At 41.5% G+C, this 17,975-nt stretch overlaps 1 long non-coding RNA gene across 1 annotated transcript; it reads left to right on the top strand.

The window, feature by feature from the left end:
• Positions 1-645: 645 nt before the first annotated feature.
• LOC311631603 lies at positions 646-15,715 on the top strand. The gene is made up of 3 exons (XR_014796607.1): positions 646-779; positions 1,005-1,171; positions 12,319-15,715. It is a non-coding gene; the product is annotated as an uncharacterized lncRNA (long non-coding RNA).
• The last annotated feature ends 2,260 nt before the right edge of the window (positions 15,716-17,975 follow it).

Here is a 17,975-nt window from a genome sequence, read left to right as displayed (position 1 = left end):
ACTGTCCACCTCACTCATTCCACTCTCACCACAGACTTTTTCACCCTGCTCCTGGGACATCCCAAGAATGCTTTTGCCTCGCAAACTCTGCACAACCCCCTCCTGCTGGAATGATTTATTCCCAGTTATCTGCATGGCTGAGTCTGCTTAATGCTTAAATGTCTACATTTAAAATGTCACTTCTCATAGAAGCTTTCATAACCACCTGATCTAAAGCAGCCTCCTTCCATCACTTTCTGTCCCCTTTCCTGAAAGTATTTTTCTTCAATCATCTGACAAGTTTTCTGTCTCCTCCCAGCAGAAAGTAATCTCCATTACATTTTGCCTATTTTTGCTTATTGCTATATCCTTGACACCTAGAACCATGGTCGGCAAACTGCGGCTCGCGAGCCACATGCGGCTCTTTGGCCCCTTGAGTGTGGCTCTTCCACAAAATACCACAGCCTGGGCGAGTCTATTTTGAAGAAGTGGTGTTAGAAGATGTTTAATTTTAAAAAATTTGGCTCTCAAAAGAAATTTCAATCGTTGTACTGTTGATATTTGGCTCTGATGATTAATAAGTTTGCTGACCACTGACCTAGAACATTGCCGGGAACATGATAAATGCTACAAATAAATTTGCTAGAGGGTGGATACACCTAGGTTACGTAATACTTCTGATCACTAGATGACACAGGACTTTTTTCTGGCCTGGATGAAATAGCCTTTTCAGATTCTTGATCTCCCTTTGCTTTCTGATAGAGCAGATGATGTTTGTAAAAGAAAAAAGAAAGATTAAGGTAAAACCAATATTTTTAGCATGAGCCATGGAAGAATGGAGTTCCATTTATTGAGTCATGCACAATTATGGGAGAGAGCAGTTTGGAAAGTTTGGGTCTGAAAATCAACAGTTAATTTTTTAACATATCAAGTTTAAGATGTCTATTATTGGATATCCAGTGGTGATATCAAGTAGGCAGTCCTATATCATAAAAGCCTAATATGCAAATTGTCCCCTTTACCAGGAGTTCAACCAGGAGTTGGACTGCTCGCTATGACATGTGCTGACCATGAGGGAGGTGGCATGGAACATGGTGGGTGACGGTGACACAGTGCTGGCAGCAAGTGGCAATGGAGGTTCTGCTGCCCCAATGGGCCCCGACAGGAGCAGAACCAAGAGATGGTGAAGCAGGTGAGCGGGCAGCACCAGGTCAAGGCAGGTGCAAGCGGGGCCCGATTGCCCCATCAATCACCCTGCAGATCCTGCAGACAACAGCTAGTGGCAGTGGCAGGGGGTAGGGCCACTGCCCAGCTCCCAGGTCCTGAGGGACCCTGGGGGGTGGGGGAGGCAATGACTCAGGCGGAGGGGGATGTGTGGGGACCCAATGGTCCAGATGCTTCCCAGGGCCCAGAGGTCAACTGGGACCTGCACTTTCACACCAGATGTTCATGCTTCCATCCCCAGCCAGGCCTAGGGACCTCACTTGTGCACGAATTTCTGCACCGGGCTTCTAGTTATATATATAAGGGTCTGTACTTCAGAGGAGAGATCCAGACAGGGTATTTGGCAACACATGGAAGGAGTTTTAAGTCATGGAACTGTATGGAACCCCCTATAAGCTTCTTTTCTTTTTTAAGTTATTTTAAATATATTTTATTGATTTTTTTACAGAGAGGAATGGAGAGGGACAGAGTTAGAAACATCGATGAGAGAGAAACATCAATCAATTGCCTCCTGCACACCTCCTACTGGGTATGTGCCTGCAACCAAGATACATGCCCTTGAATGGAATTGAACCTGGGACCCTGAGTCCCTAGGCCGATGCTCTATCCACTGAGCCAAACTCTTTAGGGCTGGCCAGGGAATCTTAATTCTCACTCACTTGTGTTAGTTGGGCCTGAGGCAGAAGTCTGATTATAAGGTTAGATCTCCTGAGAGAACAAGCCTTTTTCCTCTAATGGTTAGTGTCACCTTTGGGCATTGGAAACCAACACAGGGAGGCAAGTCTAACAGCTATGGTCTGTTGGGGTTTGTTTGCTTCAGGGAGTTAACTTAATGTTCTGCCTCAGCAGCTACATTTGTCTTACAGTTAGAGGAAACCCTTGAAAAAAATGCTGCAATCCAGGCCCTGGGACTTCTTGGCCATTTACTATACAGTAACCCCTCTTACACTGGCGGGGGTGAGGGGTGAGGGGAGAGAGTGAGGCCTGATACACTGTTTCTGGTATTTCTAGAGTGTTCTACTGCAAGTCTAGAGTGTTCTACTGCAAGTCCAGGGCGGAAATTTTAATGCAAGTGATAAGGGAATAAAGGAGGGACATGAAAATCTCCACGAAAGTCATACATTTCTTGCTTCAGTTGGAGGAAATTTATACGCATTCTGTTTTGAAATAATTATACTACAGAGTAGAGGAATCCTACCTCTCAGTGCCCCAAAGGAGAAAAAGAACAATTGTAATTGAATGTCATCACTGTTAACATGTAGACCAGTGGTCGGCAAACGGCGGCTCGCGAGTTTGGCCCCTTGAGTTTTCAGCAAAGGCCAGCTTAGGAATACCCTAATTAAGTTAATAACAATGTACCTACCTATATAGTTTAAGTTTAAAAATTTTGGCTTCAAAAGAAATTTTAATTGTTGTACTGTTGATATTTGGCTCTGTTGACTAATGAGTTTGCCAACCACTGATCTAGACCAGACCATCCAATAGAATTTTCTGCAATAAAGGAAAGGTTCTATACCTGTGCTTTCCAATTCTGTAGCCATTTAGCCACATATGAATGTCAACACTTACAACGTAGCTAATACAACCGAGGAACTGAATTTTAAATTTTATTTCATTTTGATCATTTAAATCTCAATATAAGCCATCTGTGGCTAGTGACTACCATAGTAGACTGTGCAGATCTAGATTGTAAAACAAGAGGCCAGGTCACCTTTGAACACAATTTATGTTCAAGTGCAAACTTGCGACCAAGTTTGACCACATTACGTGGCCGAAAAGACCCTTGCTTAGTCAGCTCCTCCTAAGAAAGGAGAATCTCACCTTTTGGACAAAAGACAGAAACCCCATGTAATCATATTCTGTTACTGCAATGAGTTATCACCACGTATTTATTGCCTCACAGTTTCTGCAGGTCAACTGGCTTCTCTACTTAGGGTCTCAGAAGGCCCAAGTCAAGATGATAGGGCTGAATTCCTTTCTGGATGCTCTGTGGAAGAATCTACTTCCAAGCTCACGCAAGTTTTTGGCAGAATTCAGTTCCTTGCTGTTGTAGGACTGAGGTCTCTGTTTCCTTGCTGATTGTCAGCCGAGTGCTGCCCTTGGCTCCGAATGGCCTCTCTCTGGTCCTTGTACACAACCCCTCTACCTCAGATCCAGCAACAGCCTATCGAATCCTTCTGCTTGGCATCGTTCTGCTTTCCTCTTCTGCCCTCAGCTTTTAAGAGCTCACATAATTACATTGGACCCACTCAGATAATTTCCCTATTTTAAGGTCAATTAATTAGTAACCTTAATTACATCGGCAAAATCTCTTTTGCCAGTTAATATAGCACAAGCACAGGAGTAATTAGAGGAGCCACTATCCTGCCTATTACAACCAGATACCAGAGGATGGAGAAACCAGTGAGACAATAGCTGGCAATTACTCACTGCTTTCTTGAGAGATAATAAAAAGGACTTGTTGGGGGGAAAAATAATTTTGAAAACTCTTTTGACTATTTTCTGTCTCTTAGCATCCTGGGTCAATTGTCTCAGTTCATCTTTATAAGACACTGCAAAGTGGTAGCCATCCCTGATCTCTGTCAAGAATTCCCAAACACTTCAGGTTACACTCCTTGGAGGGTCTTAGTCTTCAAAATAGCTTCCAGCAGAGAAAAAGAGAGCGGCTACCCAACCTTGGAGGTCCTTTCCCATCACAGCAGAACCTACCAGGAATTTCTAGAACTCTTTCAGGTTTAGCCAATGCTGAGTTAAATATTAAGTCCTGATAAGGACAACGTGGCCTGGAGGCTGTTAATTAATGAACAAATGTTTGTTACATGCAAACAAAGCCACTCAACTCCAGTTAGCAAATTCCAGTAAGAAAATGAAGTGAATGGAAAAATACTTCCTTCTAATTAGGTGAGAAGAGACACTGAGTAGTCAAGTCCTAAACAATGAACTGCTTTGTGTCTGTCCTCCTCCTGGAGGGAAGGGAGGCAGGTATCTTAGCTAGGCATTGAGAGAGAGAGCTGAGGGAGGGCCGGTCTGTTACCTGAAAGAGAGGGAACACACTGATGCATTTTCCAAGAGGAAGCAGAGAGTTTCCATGAGAGAAGTTGCTCAGGGAGCCACAATGTTGAGAACGTGTAAGAACCACGCACTGGGTGGGAAGGACACTGGGAAAGCCCAGAGCTGTCTACTTAGTTCTACTCCTCACCTCCTCTGCCCGTTGTATCAGAAACCACTTACTAGTGAATGAATCTGAAGGTTAAGCCCCATTACAGACTCTAGGAGACAGGAGCAATAAAAATAGGTAAGTAAAGACTTTTATCCATCTTGCTCCAAAGTTGTCTTAGAAAATGAACTATCTTGTTTAGGAAAATATATTTAAAAGCTGGGTGGGGGTCGAGGACGAGCCCTGGGATGGGTGGGCAGGGATTAACAAAGAAACCCAGAAACATCTCTCCTTAAAAAATGAAAAAGGACTTGGAGTGGGGAAAGAATGAAGAAGAGAAGGAGATGGGCTGAAACCAGTTTGGCTCAGTGGTAGAGCGTCGGTCTGCAGACTGAATGGTCCCAGGTTCGATTCCGGTCAAGGGCATGTACATTGGTTGCGGGCACATTCCCAGTAGGGGGTGTGCAGAAGGCAGCTGGTCGGTGTTTCTCTCTCATCGATGTTTCTAGCTCTCTATCCCTCTCCCTTCCTCTCTGTAAAAAAGCAATAAAATATATTTTTTTAAAAAGAGAGAAAGAGATGGGGGTATAAAAGAGGAGAAAGAGAGGCAATACGATGGACTCTAGAGTCTGATAGATGGCAGAAATGGCAAAGGGTATTTTTTTTAAGAAATAAAAAAATTTCTTATTTGATATTAACTCTATGTCACCCGCTGCCTCGTGCTGATCTGTAACTCCCATCAGTAGGAGAAGTTCTAAAACATGCTTCTACCTGCTATGTGTACTGCTTTTGGAGGAGACCAGGGAGAAAGATAGATAGAGCCTATGATTAGATTCACTTTGGGATGGAGAACTCAGCCAAAGTTGGAAATCAGAGGAGGAGGAACTAAGAAAATTGTTAGTCCATGGTACTTGCAGGAACCTGAGGAGGATGTACTCCCCCGCCCAGATGGGATTTGATTTAATCCTAACAGATATTAAGGGACAGGGTAACTCCAACTGACATCTGAGTTATGTAAAGATTAGATCAGCCACTCAACTGATTCAGCATTGCATTTATCTTGCTGCTTTTCTTGTCTTGATTTAATATCACAGTTTTCCCACAACCTGAGTTTACAGTTTTTCTCTCTTTGACCAAGTTCCCAGCTTCATATGTAAATCTCCAGCAATTGGCTTCCTGCCCACCCTAGCAATGGGAAGCAGTGTTGAGAAGACTCACTGCCATCATGATTAAGATTCTTGGGAGCAGCTCTATCTTATGGTCACCGGGTCAAGTTGGGTTGGCCAAAGAGTTTGGGTTGCTGAATCCTTCTCTCTCCTAAACCTGAGGACTCTATGGCTGAGACTCAAGGCCTCTGAGGATACACCAACATGAAGAGAGGTTTGGCTAATTTATCAGGACCCATGCCCAGATGCACTTCCCCAGAAAGCCTGGGATCATGTATAACTCACTTCCTTTTGATTCCGGTCTAACAAGTCTATTCTCTTTACCTGAGGCTGGCTCATGCTGAAGCACAAGACAGTCTTAGAGCCATGGTGCATCCCTTTGGAGCCCTGGGAAGAAACTTCTCATTGCAGATTAGACCATAAGGGTGGGCAGCACCTAGACTCAGACACCACCTGGCACCCTCTCCCCCGGGGCTTAGAAACCCCTTATGACAGAGGCCCAGACAGACTCTCCATCCTACTTCATTTTGTTTTAGCTACCTCTCCACTGCTGGCATGCCTTGCCTCCACCCTGAATGTTAGCCTCTCTCATGGCTGTCTTTTTCTGTTACCATCACCTCTATCCTCCCCTTTGCTCATCCTTTTAGTTTTCCTGGCCCCACAGCCCAACCCTTCCTGCTGGCCCTTTGGAGCTCTCTTCATCCATTGGTAAACTCCCTTCTCTGGGTGTAAGACCATCCCACTTCTGGGCTTCTGTCTCCTCTTGCCTGAACTGAAACATGACCTATGTTGAAGGACTCTGCCTTTCCTGCTCCCTCCTGGGAATGAGGATGTTTATTCTCCCGTTCTTCACACATCTCATGGCTATTTGGAAAAAGGGGCATATTTATTCTTCTGGTTCCATATCACTATATCCAAACACTTACTCTTTATTCAGTTATAAAATGCTCTATCCTTTGTGGTGGTCATTTTGTTATCTATCTTTCTCTTGGTCACTCGTTCCACATTCACTGGACCTCAATCTAACTCCCTTCTTCAAGTCTTGCCAAGGTTATAGGGGACCTCCACCTCCTCTCCACTTCACTAGCCACTCCTGTGATTACATCCTGAACGTGATTGTTACCCAGAACTGTCTCAACTCTGACTACTTAGATTCTAATATCCCACCAAAAACCATCACCAGTCCATTTCCCATTTTCTCTTTTAGGGAAAATAAACAAAAGCAGCTACCCTTTGACTTCATTTAAATTGCTGACTCGTGCGTCCTTCTATTTTATTCTAATCTATCTCCTATCTGCTTTCACTGTCTCACCTACTTAGGCCCTATGTACTATCCAGGACAAACAGCTGCTGTCTCAACAATAAGGCCAATGGAGCTTAGAAGGGGATTTCTTTCTTCCTTTCTTTCTATTTTTTAGCTCCCAAATCAATTACCAAGAGCCATCTCCTTAGTCCTGGGTGAGAAGCAGCAGAAAATCCAAATTCCTTCCTCAAACTGATCAAAATGCTATCGCCACTAAGGCTCACCTGTGTGTCAGGCAGCAGTCCACCTAGGCTAATGGAGACTTCCTTTACTTTTTTGACTCAGAGCTCCCTGGACAGGGTGTGTCTTTTTCTCTAGTCCAATATCATCTAAACAAAGATGTTGGCATAAGAGCGCTCTGTACGAAACCATGTAAGTGTGGAAAGGGGAAACGGGTGAATGCTAAATGAAGCCTGAAATTATATAAGTGAAACACAAAGTCAGCCCAAGAGCGGCTGCAATTTAATGGCTGAGGCCTGCATTGAGTTTGCTACCTCCAGGCAAAGGGAGGACTTCAAGTTTCAAAGCAGGGCTGAAGCAATCACTTGCTGGTTCGTGCCAACCAAAGTGACTCATTCTCAAGCCTGTTTAATATGAAACAGCATTAGGAGACGGGATATAGCCTCAGGGAGATCAGCTGCTCACCAGCTCTGATTATAGCTGCAATCCCTCAAACATGGCACTGAAAGTGTCTCTCCACATGTTCAGAGGCACACGGCACTGTACAGGAAGGGGACTGACTGTCCTTGAGGTAGAGATATCAGGGTTCTCTTTCCCATTCAGTTGGGTCAGCCTTGTCTGAGAAATGACACTGCTGCCTTGTGCATAAAATGGGGCAACAACTTCTCTGCCTACCACCTGTGGTAGTTCTGGGAATTGAATGAGGAATATTTATGAGAATTAAGTGAGATGATGAAAATGATAGAGAGCAGTATACCGGGTATTATAATTATACACAGGTATCATAAACCTCCTTTTACACTTTCATTTGGCTTTACAAGAGGGAATTTCTTTAAATGGCAGGAATGAGGAAATACAAAAATTTTGCTTCAAACTTTAATATCAACAGCATTGAGACACCAATCTAGCTGGTTATTGTGGACTTTTGTCATTCAGACAGTAAATTGGAGTCTTCTCAAAAAGATTAGAGCTCCCCTCTTCAGTGTTATATGGGGGTATCGATGAGATCATCTCCTATTTTATAATAAGAACTTTAAAATCAGAGATTCAAGATAGCCATAGAGTAGGTGGATGTTACACTCACCTCTTCCCAGGACCAACCTGGGATTAAAACTAAAATACACAGCAGTCAACCTGAATAACCAACTGAACACTAGCTAAAGAGAAGTCTTATAACCAATGATTTACAGAAGAAGCCACATCGAGACAAGCAGGAAAGGAGGAAACAGGAAAAGAGCTGGTCCCACTCTCACGGGCCGCAGCTGAGATTCTGGAGGGCTATCTCGGCTGCGAAGGTTCCTCCTGAGAATTACAAGGTCTCAACCCCAAGTTAGGATCCCAAGTCTAGAGCACCAGAGCCAGGAAGAGAGGCCCACATCATATCTGGCTGTGAAAATCAGCAGGGATTCTGTCTGCCTCAGAGAGACAGGAGTCTGCTAGAGGTACAAGTGCCCTCTTCAAATGCCAACACAAAATCTTGTCTGTAGCCAAGGCTCTGGCAGAGGGAGACTGGTAAGGACTAGACTCACATGGGGAGAGATTGGAGTTTATGGCTTGGGGAGAGAACTTGGGGAGAGAACTGCCAGGATACCTGTGCTGAGTCCCTCTCCCACACCATTTTCTCAGGTGGAACATTCCCTTCCATAGGAGGACATCAGCCTGGAGAGGAGAGGGATGGGGTTGGGGGAGGGAGTAAGGGTGTATGTGTGTATGCAATAGCTCCACCCTCCCTGTAGAGCTTGCACCCTGTTGAGGAGTCAGCTGCCCAGGCCAAGGTGTAGAGGTCTGGGCAGACTCAGAGGGTGTCAGTGACGGAGTTGTGTGGCTTTGTGGTGGGGGTTATTCCCCCACTTTCCCTTGAACCTGACTGGAGCCTTTCCTTCAGAGGAAATCTGATAGTCCCACTCTCTGAGCTTCCAGGGGCCCCACCTTCCTGACTAATGGTGGCTCCGCCCTGTGAAGGTCTGGGCAAAATCTGGGACAGACTCAGTTGTGTGGCTCTGGGTTGGGGACAACCCCTTCCACCTTCCTCCCAGCTTGACCAGCACCTCCCCATAACAGGAGATCTACTAACCCCATCCTCCCAACTCCTGGTAGACCCACTCTGCTGAGATGAGGCTTTTGGCAGAATCTGGGAGAGTCTGAGTTGTGTGGCTCTAGGACAGGGGCCATTTTTCCCTCACATGCCTGAGCAGTGCAGAGCTGTCCCTTCACACAACAAAATCTTGGTCTGTTTGAGCTTTATAAATCCTGCTGGCCTCACCCTAATGCCTCCCTGATACTCTGCCCCACCACAAAGGTGTGTGAACACCCAGTGGGTAGCAGCTAGTCTTAGTATGCCCTGATTTGCTGAGTAGCCTCAGATCCAGCACTGGCACAGAGTTTGAACCTGAATCAGTCTGGTGAACACCACTCACCCCTACTTGGTGATTCACTGAAATCTACTTCATGCAACTCAAGTCCTGCCAGAGGTTCTTTCAGTGACTGAGCCTAACAGGTAGCCGGCAGGTGAAGGCAGGTGAAGGCAGATCTCAGAATGCCTTGAGACTCTTGCTAACCCACCCCTGGGCTCAGTATTGGTAAGAGCTGGCCTAAGTGCACAGCTTGGTCCTTTCCATGCAGCAGCAGAGACAGCTGCAAACTGGATTGCTTTGTAGTTCCAAACAGGTTGCCAGGGCCAGTCATAGGCAGCACCTGGCATTGGCCTGCACCAGAGTCCCTCCCAAGAGGTCCCAGAATGAACACACCCAGTGGTCAGCTTCAGACAACATCAGAGCAAGATTTAGTTAGCTCCAGCATGGCATATCCAAAGGGAGATCCTGGCAGGCACCAGACCCTGCTGAGGCATATCCTGCTTTGTATGCTCAGCATCTGCTCAGCAGCTCATACACTAAGGTACAGTTCTAAAGTCACAGTCAGCCAGCCTGAGGATTGACCCCACACACAAACAGACCAATAGCAATCAAGACTCCATTACAACAGGAAAGCCTACATAACCCACATAAGGGAACTTCCTGGAGCATCCAGATCAGGTGATCAAGGAGACTGTGCCACTGGTTCCTATAAGATACCTATTACCAAGACTGGGAGCCATAGCAGATCTACCTATACATTGACACAAACACAAAGAGAGAAGCAAAATGGGGAGACAAAGAAACATGATCCAAGTGCAGGAACAGTAGAAATCTCCAGAAAAAAAGAGTTAATGAAATGGAGGCAAGCAATTTACCAGAAATGAAAATCAAAAAGATGGTTAAAAGAATGCCCAAGTAACTTAGTGAGAACTCAACAAAGAGATAGCAAGCATAAAAAAGGACATAGAAACCACAAACAAACAAAACCACTCAGAAATGAAAAATACAATACCTGAAATGAAGAATACACTAGAAGAAATAAACACCAAAGTGGATGAAACAGAGGATCAAATCGGTGATTTGGAAGATAAGGTAGCAGAAAATACCCAAAAGACTGATTAAAAAGAATAAATGCTCTTTTATGTTCATTGTTGTGTTATTTACAACAACCAAGATTTGGAAGCAGCTCAAGCAGCTATCAGTAGATATGTGGATAAATAATGAGTACAGTATTCCATTTGCACAATGGAATACTACTCAACTGTATAAAAGAAGGAAATTTTAACTTTTGTGACAGCATGGATGGACCTGAAGAGTATTATGTTAAGTGAAATAAGCCAGTCAGAGAAAGGCAAATAGATATATGAAGAATCTAATGAACAAAATAAACAAACTACATAGAAACAGACTCATAGATACAGAGAACTGACTGACAGCTCACGGAGGGGAGGGGGTTGGGGGGCTGGGTGAAAAAAGTGAAGAGATTAAGCAAAGAAATAAAAAAGCTCATAGACACAGGCAGTAGTATGGTGGTTACCAGAAAGAAAGGGGCATGGGGGAGATAGAAGAGGGTAAATGGGGGGTAAGAATCAATAGAGAAGACTTGACTTGGAGTGGTTAGCACATAATACAATATACAGATGATATTGAAGCATAGTAACCTCCATCTTGTATAAAACTGCTGCTTGAATTCTCTGCTATTGTTAGATAGTCCCTAGTTCTATAATCTCTGTCACTGTAAACTTTGTCACTTTAAGACAGTCTCTTATTCTATAAAATGACTTCGTTTTTAGTTCAAATAATGGAAAAAGATAAACTTAACTATCTGACCTTGCAAGCTAGCCATCCAATGTAATAGACTAATACTGATAATAATTCCCATATTCTTTTTTTTTAAATATATTTTATTGATTTTTTACAGAGAGGGAGAGAGATAGAGAGTTAGAAACATCGATGAGAGAAACATCGACCAGCTGCCTCCTGCACACCCCCCACTGGGGATATGCCCGCAACCAAGGTACATGCCCTTGACCGGAATCGAACCCAGGACCCCCCAGTTCGCTCTATCCACTGAGCCAAACCGTTTCGGCAATAATTCCCATATTCTTATGCCAAGTACAAACTCATTATGTATTCAAGGTTACAACTGTATGTAACAATAACTCACACAGAGCTCTTGGTAATATCTTCAAACAAAGAGGCTCAAAAAGTATAAATATGAGAGACTTCCTGTATGTGGTGCTCACAGATTTGGAAGAGACACCTCCCTCTGGGCCGCACACAATAAATGACTCCTAATTAATTGGCTCATTAAGGCGTCTTGTATCTCATTCGCTGATTTATGATACAACAATATATTATAGAATTTTACACCTGAAACCTGTATAATAATATTATCCAATGTCACCGCAATAAGTTCAATAAAATTTTTTTATAAAAAGAACTTTAAAGAGATCCCTTTTTGGGAAATTTATGAAACTATTTCTCCCATTTGCAATTACATGGGCAAGAAAATAAACAAAAGGATCTAGTTGGGATTTTTTTCTTTGTTTTCTTTCTTTCTTTCTTTCTTTCTTTCTTTCTTTCTTTCTTTCTTTCTTTCTTTCTTTCTTTTTCTTTTTTCTAAGACTATCTCCCAGAGGAATTGGGTGAGGCAGGTGAGATGAAAAATTTGGCTTTTTCAGAAAACCTTGAAAATCAAGATAAATGTATTTAATGAATATTTTTCAAAACCAAAATTGATGCCAAAAAAAGCCATGATGAACAAAATATTGAAAGTATAAATAAGTATCAGTGACAATGCCATTGTGAGACATGCTAAACCCAGAGGCAAAAGGAAAAATCAGCAATACTGACCTTGTCTTTATTTTAAATGTAGTGGTTTGTTCATCACAAGTTTTTGCCTTAATTTTGATGTATCATAGGTAGTAATTTTTTTCTTTCTTTTCTTGGCAGCATCTACAATTATAATTTGCCTTAGTTCGATGACATCTTAGATTCGGCTAAATGTTTTCCATGTGGTATGTGGAACAAGCATGGCTCCTGGAAATCAAACTCAACTTGGCTTTGACTCCCCCTGTTTCCTTTAAACATATTTATTCAGTGGAAGACACCTTCCCTGCTCCTGAACAAAATAAACTCTGTGAGTCCCACGGCTTCTCTGTTCTCTCTTAAAGAATGGGCCAATCCCACAGTCATTTTAAGTCACAAACACGGACTCGGTTTAGCAATTAGAATGCAGAATCCCCTGCAAAAATGAAAATTCCCAAGCTCACTTTGTGATGGAACTTTCCTCCATCAGCCAAGGCCTGGCAGCTTGCAGTAGAAAATGGAAATAGGGCCTTCTGCTCTCTGCTATCCCTGCCTGTCTTCCTAGCTCACTTAAAACCTGCTGGTTTTTCTCCCTCCAAAATGGCAGGGATTGGCGGCAAGGAGAGAAGATACACCAGTTCTTACCTGGCTGGTGGCTTCACATTCTCTGAGCCAGGAAGATGATTAACGGACCTTTTCTGTTTTGTGCATCTTCATTGGCTCATCAGAGCTTCCCTCTCCCTTCAATTATCTGTAATGTTTGTCTCATCTGGGTTGTTGTTACATGGATGTTTATTATATAATTAACTCTACTTTTCTGTATCTTTATATATTCTAAAATTTCTTAATTTAAAAAAAATAAAGAACTGTGAGAGAGAATAAGAGAAAAAAATCCTTACTCTACGTGAAAATAACTTCTGCTGGTTAGCATTTGCTTTATCAGTCTTTCTCCCTCTCTCTCTTTCATTTGATATGCCAGCCATTTTCTGCTCTCCTGGCCTTCATTTTTATCACCTCTACAGACCCATAAAAATAAAAGTTTGTCTATATGGAGATAAACCTCCTTGCTCTGTCACATACTGGTTTGTTTCTAACTCCTTCTGAATAAGCAGAGCAATATTGCACTGGTTTCTAATTTCTTCAAGAATAAATGACCCTGGCCAGAATCCAGTCCACTCCCAGTCTCCTGGGAACTCCTCAAGAGAAGTAAGTAGAACATCTCTGCCCTTGACCTCTAGGGCAGAAATCAACAAGAGTCCCACAGCAGGAAAAGCACTTTAGAAACAGCAGTGTCACCAAAGGCAGAAAACACATCTTGTTCTCACCACTGAGAGTCCCACTGTACGGCCTGTCTCCAGGCATTTGAAACTGAAGAGACAAGAATGTTGCAGAGGCTGAATAAATGTCCCCACTTTAATAAAACGATTGACTTCATTGTTTAGTTTCACAATGCTGGCAATATGTTGCTTATTTCCTTGAGTACTCATTTCCCATAGCAAAGTCAATATTCTGCTTTCTTGGGTAAGATTTAAATATGTGGTTCTATTTTGCATTCTCGGATCTATAAAGGTTGGAACTGGAAAACCATTTGAATTCTCACACATTCCAAAGAGCCTGCCCAGATTCAGGATGTCTAAAGCAAAACACTTTGCCAACACAACAAGCTTCAGGATCATAAGGAGAAAACTACTAGCTGTGGGTAAGTCTTGCAGATAAATAAACAAAGAGAAACAAACAGTGTCCAGGCCCTGTGACTAGGGCTGGTTTTCATGGTTGGGGAGTTGCTTGCAAACAGCTGGCTGGGCCGGGGAGGCAGAACTTGGAGTGTGGGAGTCAGAGAAGGGTGGGAGGCAGGGACAGGCAGCAATTTTCAGGAGTTGAGTCTGCATTCCCTGATATCTCTCACACCCTTTAATCTCCATTTAAAACTTGGCTCAGGGGGGTTAATAAAAATGAACAGAACATGGTAATAGATGAGACCATTAAAAATTTTAAATGTGGGCTCTAGCCGGTTTGACTTTGAGCATTGGCCTGCGGACCTCAGGTTCCGAGTTCCGAGTTCCATTTGATTCTGGTCAAGAGCAAGTATCTTGGTTGCAGGCTCCTCCCCAGCCCAGGCCCTTGTCAGGTTTTTGCAGAAGGCAACCAATCAGTGTGTCTCTGTCACATAAATATTTCTCTCTTATTTTTCCCTCTCTTCCACCCTCTCCAAAAAATCAATGGAAAAATATCCTCGGGTGAGAATTAAAGAAAAATAAAAAAAGTAAAATGTGGACCCTTATTGGGTGGCTCAGTTCATTGGCGCGTCATCCTGTACTCCACAAGGTTGTGGGCCCCATTTTTGGTAAGTGCACATACCTACCTACATTGTGGGTTTGATCCCTGGGGTGTGTACATGAAGATTGATATTTCTTTCTCTTTCCCTCCCTCTTTCTCTCTAAAAATCAATAAAAAACATATCTTCGGGTGAGGATTTTTTTTTTAAAAAAAAGGTAAAATGTAAAAAGGGAGAAAATCTCATAAACAGCTATAGGATTCCATTAAGCCATGAACTCAGATGGAGAGGGGGGAAAAATCACATCCTTATTTTCACTAACCTGTAATTGAAAATCTAACACTTCCTTCTAATATAAGTGGAGGCAATATACCACAGCAATATCAGTACCAAGGACTTTGTCATCAATAGAATTCACAGATGTTTTCAATTAACTTTATGGTTGTTGCAAATATCTTGAAGTATCATTTTTGCTCATCATTACTTTTAAATTATGATAGCAATTAAATTTGTCACCAGATCTTGATAATCTGTATATAAAGGAGTATATATAAATATACTGCAAATTGTTTTAATATTTTGGTAACTGTGTTTCAAAAATTGGCTTCCTTTGTGATATTATGTATTTTATGAAATAGACTTTAGAACATTATTCCAATAAGAGATCTATAGGCTTCATCAAACTGCCAAAGGAGACAAATTGGGGGAGTACAGAATCCCATGAACCCAAAACAAAAAATGTTTAATAAAGGCTTTGGGGGAATGAAGAGGGAACGGGGTAAAGATATAATTTTAGGTATGTCTATGGACTATGCAGAGCACTAGATTACAAAACACGTTAAATTCTAGCTGAAAGGCATGGCCTTAGGAATTCTCTTTTCAAAAGCCAAACTATATAAGTAGGGATCTAGTTTGTCAGGAGGAATAAATCTAGAAGGTTAACCTAGATTCAGTGTCCAGTGGATCTGGGTTACCCTCACCTCTAACAGGTAAACCAAGTCTGTAAATATATTGCAGTCCCACAACTTCACCAAATAACTCAAGTTAATTCAGTTGGATACATGTTCTTTCAACCCTGGGAAGGAAACTAGAAACAAAAATAAATAGAAACTTTTATAGGCAACTTTCACTTAACCAAATTATTAGACTTTCTCCATTCCTTCTGTAAATCCTACCACTGGTTCCAAGACAAACTGCGTGCTTTCTGTCTAGCGTACTGGCACTTTCTCAAAATTCGACAATAATTAAAAACAATTAAAACATGGGGGGGGGGGCGGGGGGAAGCCCAACCACCCAATTATTGAGGCCTACTAGATAGCTGTCCCTATGACAATACCAAACACCAATCAAAACTGTGTTATTGACAGAGGGACAGCCAAATAGATCAATGCAACAGAAGGAGAACCTAGAAATAGAGCCGCACAAATATGCCCAACTAGTATTTTTAAACAAACTTCATTTTTTAGAACAGTTTATTATTTACTGAGAAGTTAAGCAAACAGTACAAAGAATTCTCATATACCCTGCACCCAGTCTCCTTCATTATTAACATCTTGAATAACATTTCTTTAAATATATTTCAGTAAATGGTGCTACAACAATGAGATATCCATAAGCAAAAAATAAAACAGCAACAACAAAAACACAAATGAACCTCAACCCAAAACTCATATCTTGTTAAAAAAAAAAATAACTCAAAAATGAATCATGGATGTGATATAAAATATAAAGCTATAAAACTTAGGAAAAACAACATAATAGAAAATCTTCAGGATCTAGGACTAGGCAAATAGTTCTTAGATTTAACACCAAAAGCATAAAATTTATAAATTGGACCTCATCAAATTTAGAAAATTTTACTCTGAAAAAAAAACAAAAACCCACAAAAACAAAAACTCTCTATTAAGAGAATAAAAAGACAAGCTATTACAGACTGGGAGAAAATATTTGCAAACCACATACCCAACAAAGGACTAGTATCTAGAATGTATAAAGAAGCCTCAAACTCAACAGTGAAAAATAATCTAATTAAAAATGGGCAAAAGGCATGAATAGACATCTCACCAAAAAGGATAAACAGATGGCAAATAAGCACATGAAAAAATATCCAATGTCATTATCCATTAGGGAAATAAAAATTTAAGCACAGTGACCTATCACTACACAAGAAAATGAAAACATTCACTCAAAAACCTGTACATGGAGTTCCTAATAGTTTTTTTCACGATCGCTCTGAACTGTAAACAACCCCATGTTCTGCAACAGGTAAATAGTCAAATAAATTGTGGTACATTCATACCATGGGGTATTTATTATTCAGCAATAAAAAGGAACAAACTAACAATACACGCAACAACTTGGATAAATCTCCAGAGAATTACACAGAGATTTTAGGTTCCCAGGAGCTGCGCCTTTTCTAGGGAAAAGGATTGTCTACAAAGGATAAACTCAAGGGAATTTTGATTATGATTGCACAGCTCTGTGAACATATAAAAACCATTGCATTTTGCATTTTACATAGGAGAATTATATAGTATGTGAATCATGTGTTAATTAAGCTGTTTTGGAAAAATGGGAGAAAGGAAGGTCACATTATTTATCAAAAAAATTTTGTCCCCATCTCTTTCCTTTGGAGAGTTCATTTACACAGATATAGGGTGTTGCAAAAAAAAAAAAAAATGTATGTATGCACTTCGAATAACTATAAAGGGCAGTGATTATTAAAATACATTTCATGCCACGACCCGTTTGGCTCAATGGATAGAGCGTTGGCTTGGGGACTGAAAGGTCCCAGATTTGATTCTGGTCAAGGGCATGTGCCTTGGTTGCGGGCACATCCCCAGTTGGGGGTGTGCAAGAGGCAGCTGATCGATGTCTATCTCTCAATAATGATTCTAACTCTATCTCTCTCCCTTCCTCTCTGTACAAAATCAATAAAATATATTTTAAAAAATAATAAATAAAAATACATTTCATTTTCAAAATGGTGCTATCAGCTGTTAGTGTATACATTTTTGGAGGGACACCCTGTATTAGGACATTTCAATTGTCCCACAGGTCATTTATGCTCTTCTCATTTTTTAAATCTTTTTTTCCCTATGTACTCTTTATTTCAGTTACTTTCTATTGGTATGAGTTTAAGTTTACTAATCTTTTCTTTGGCAATGTCAAATTGGCCATTAATACTACCAACATTGTATTTGAACATAGTAATGTTCATTTCCAGAAATGCAATTTGGGTCTTTTTTAATATCATCCAAGTCTCTGCTTAACTTTGTGAATGGTTAGGATAGAGTTACAGTAACTGTTTTAATATCCCTGTCTGCTAATTCTAACTTGTGTGGCAGTTTTGTTTTAGATTGATTGACTTTTCTTTTTACTATGGATTGTATTGTCCCTAAAGCTGATAGTTTCTAGCTCTAATGTCACTTTATAAGGAATATAAAGGTAGAAGAACATGTTAAACAACATCTCAGGGATGCAATCAGTAAAATGCAGAATGTGAGAAACTTTACAGGACAATCAA

Source organism: Pipistrellus hanaki, assembly GCF_964339955.1.
Source record: "Pipistrellus hanaki genome assembly, chromosome: 13".
Taxonomy (NCBI): Eukaryota; Metazoa; Chordata; class Mammalia; order Chiroptera; family Vespertilionidae; genus Pipistrellus; species Pipistrellus hanaki.
This window is presented reverse-complemented; position numbering and strand designations above follow the sequence as displayed.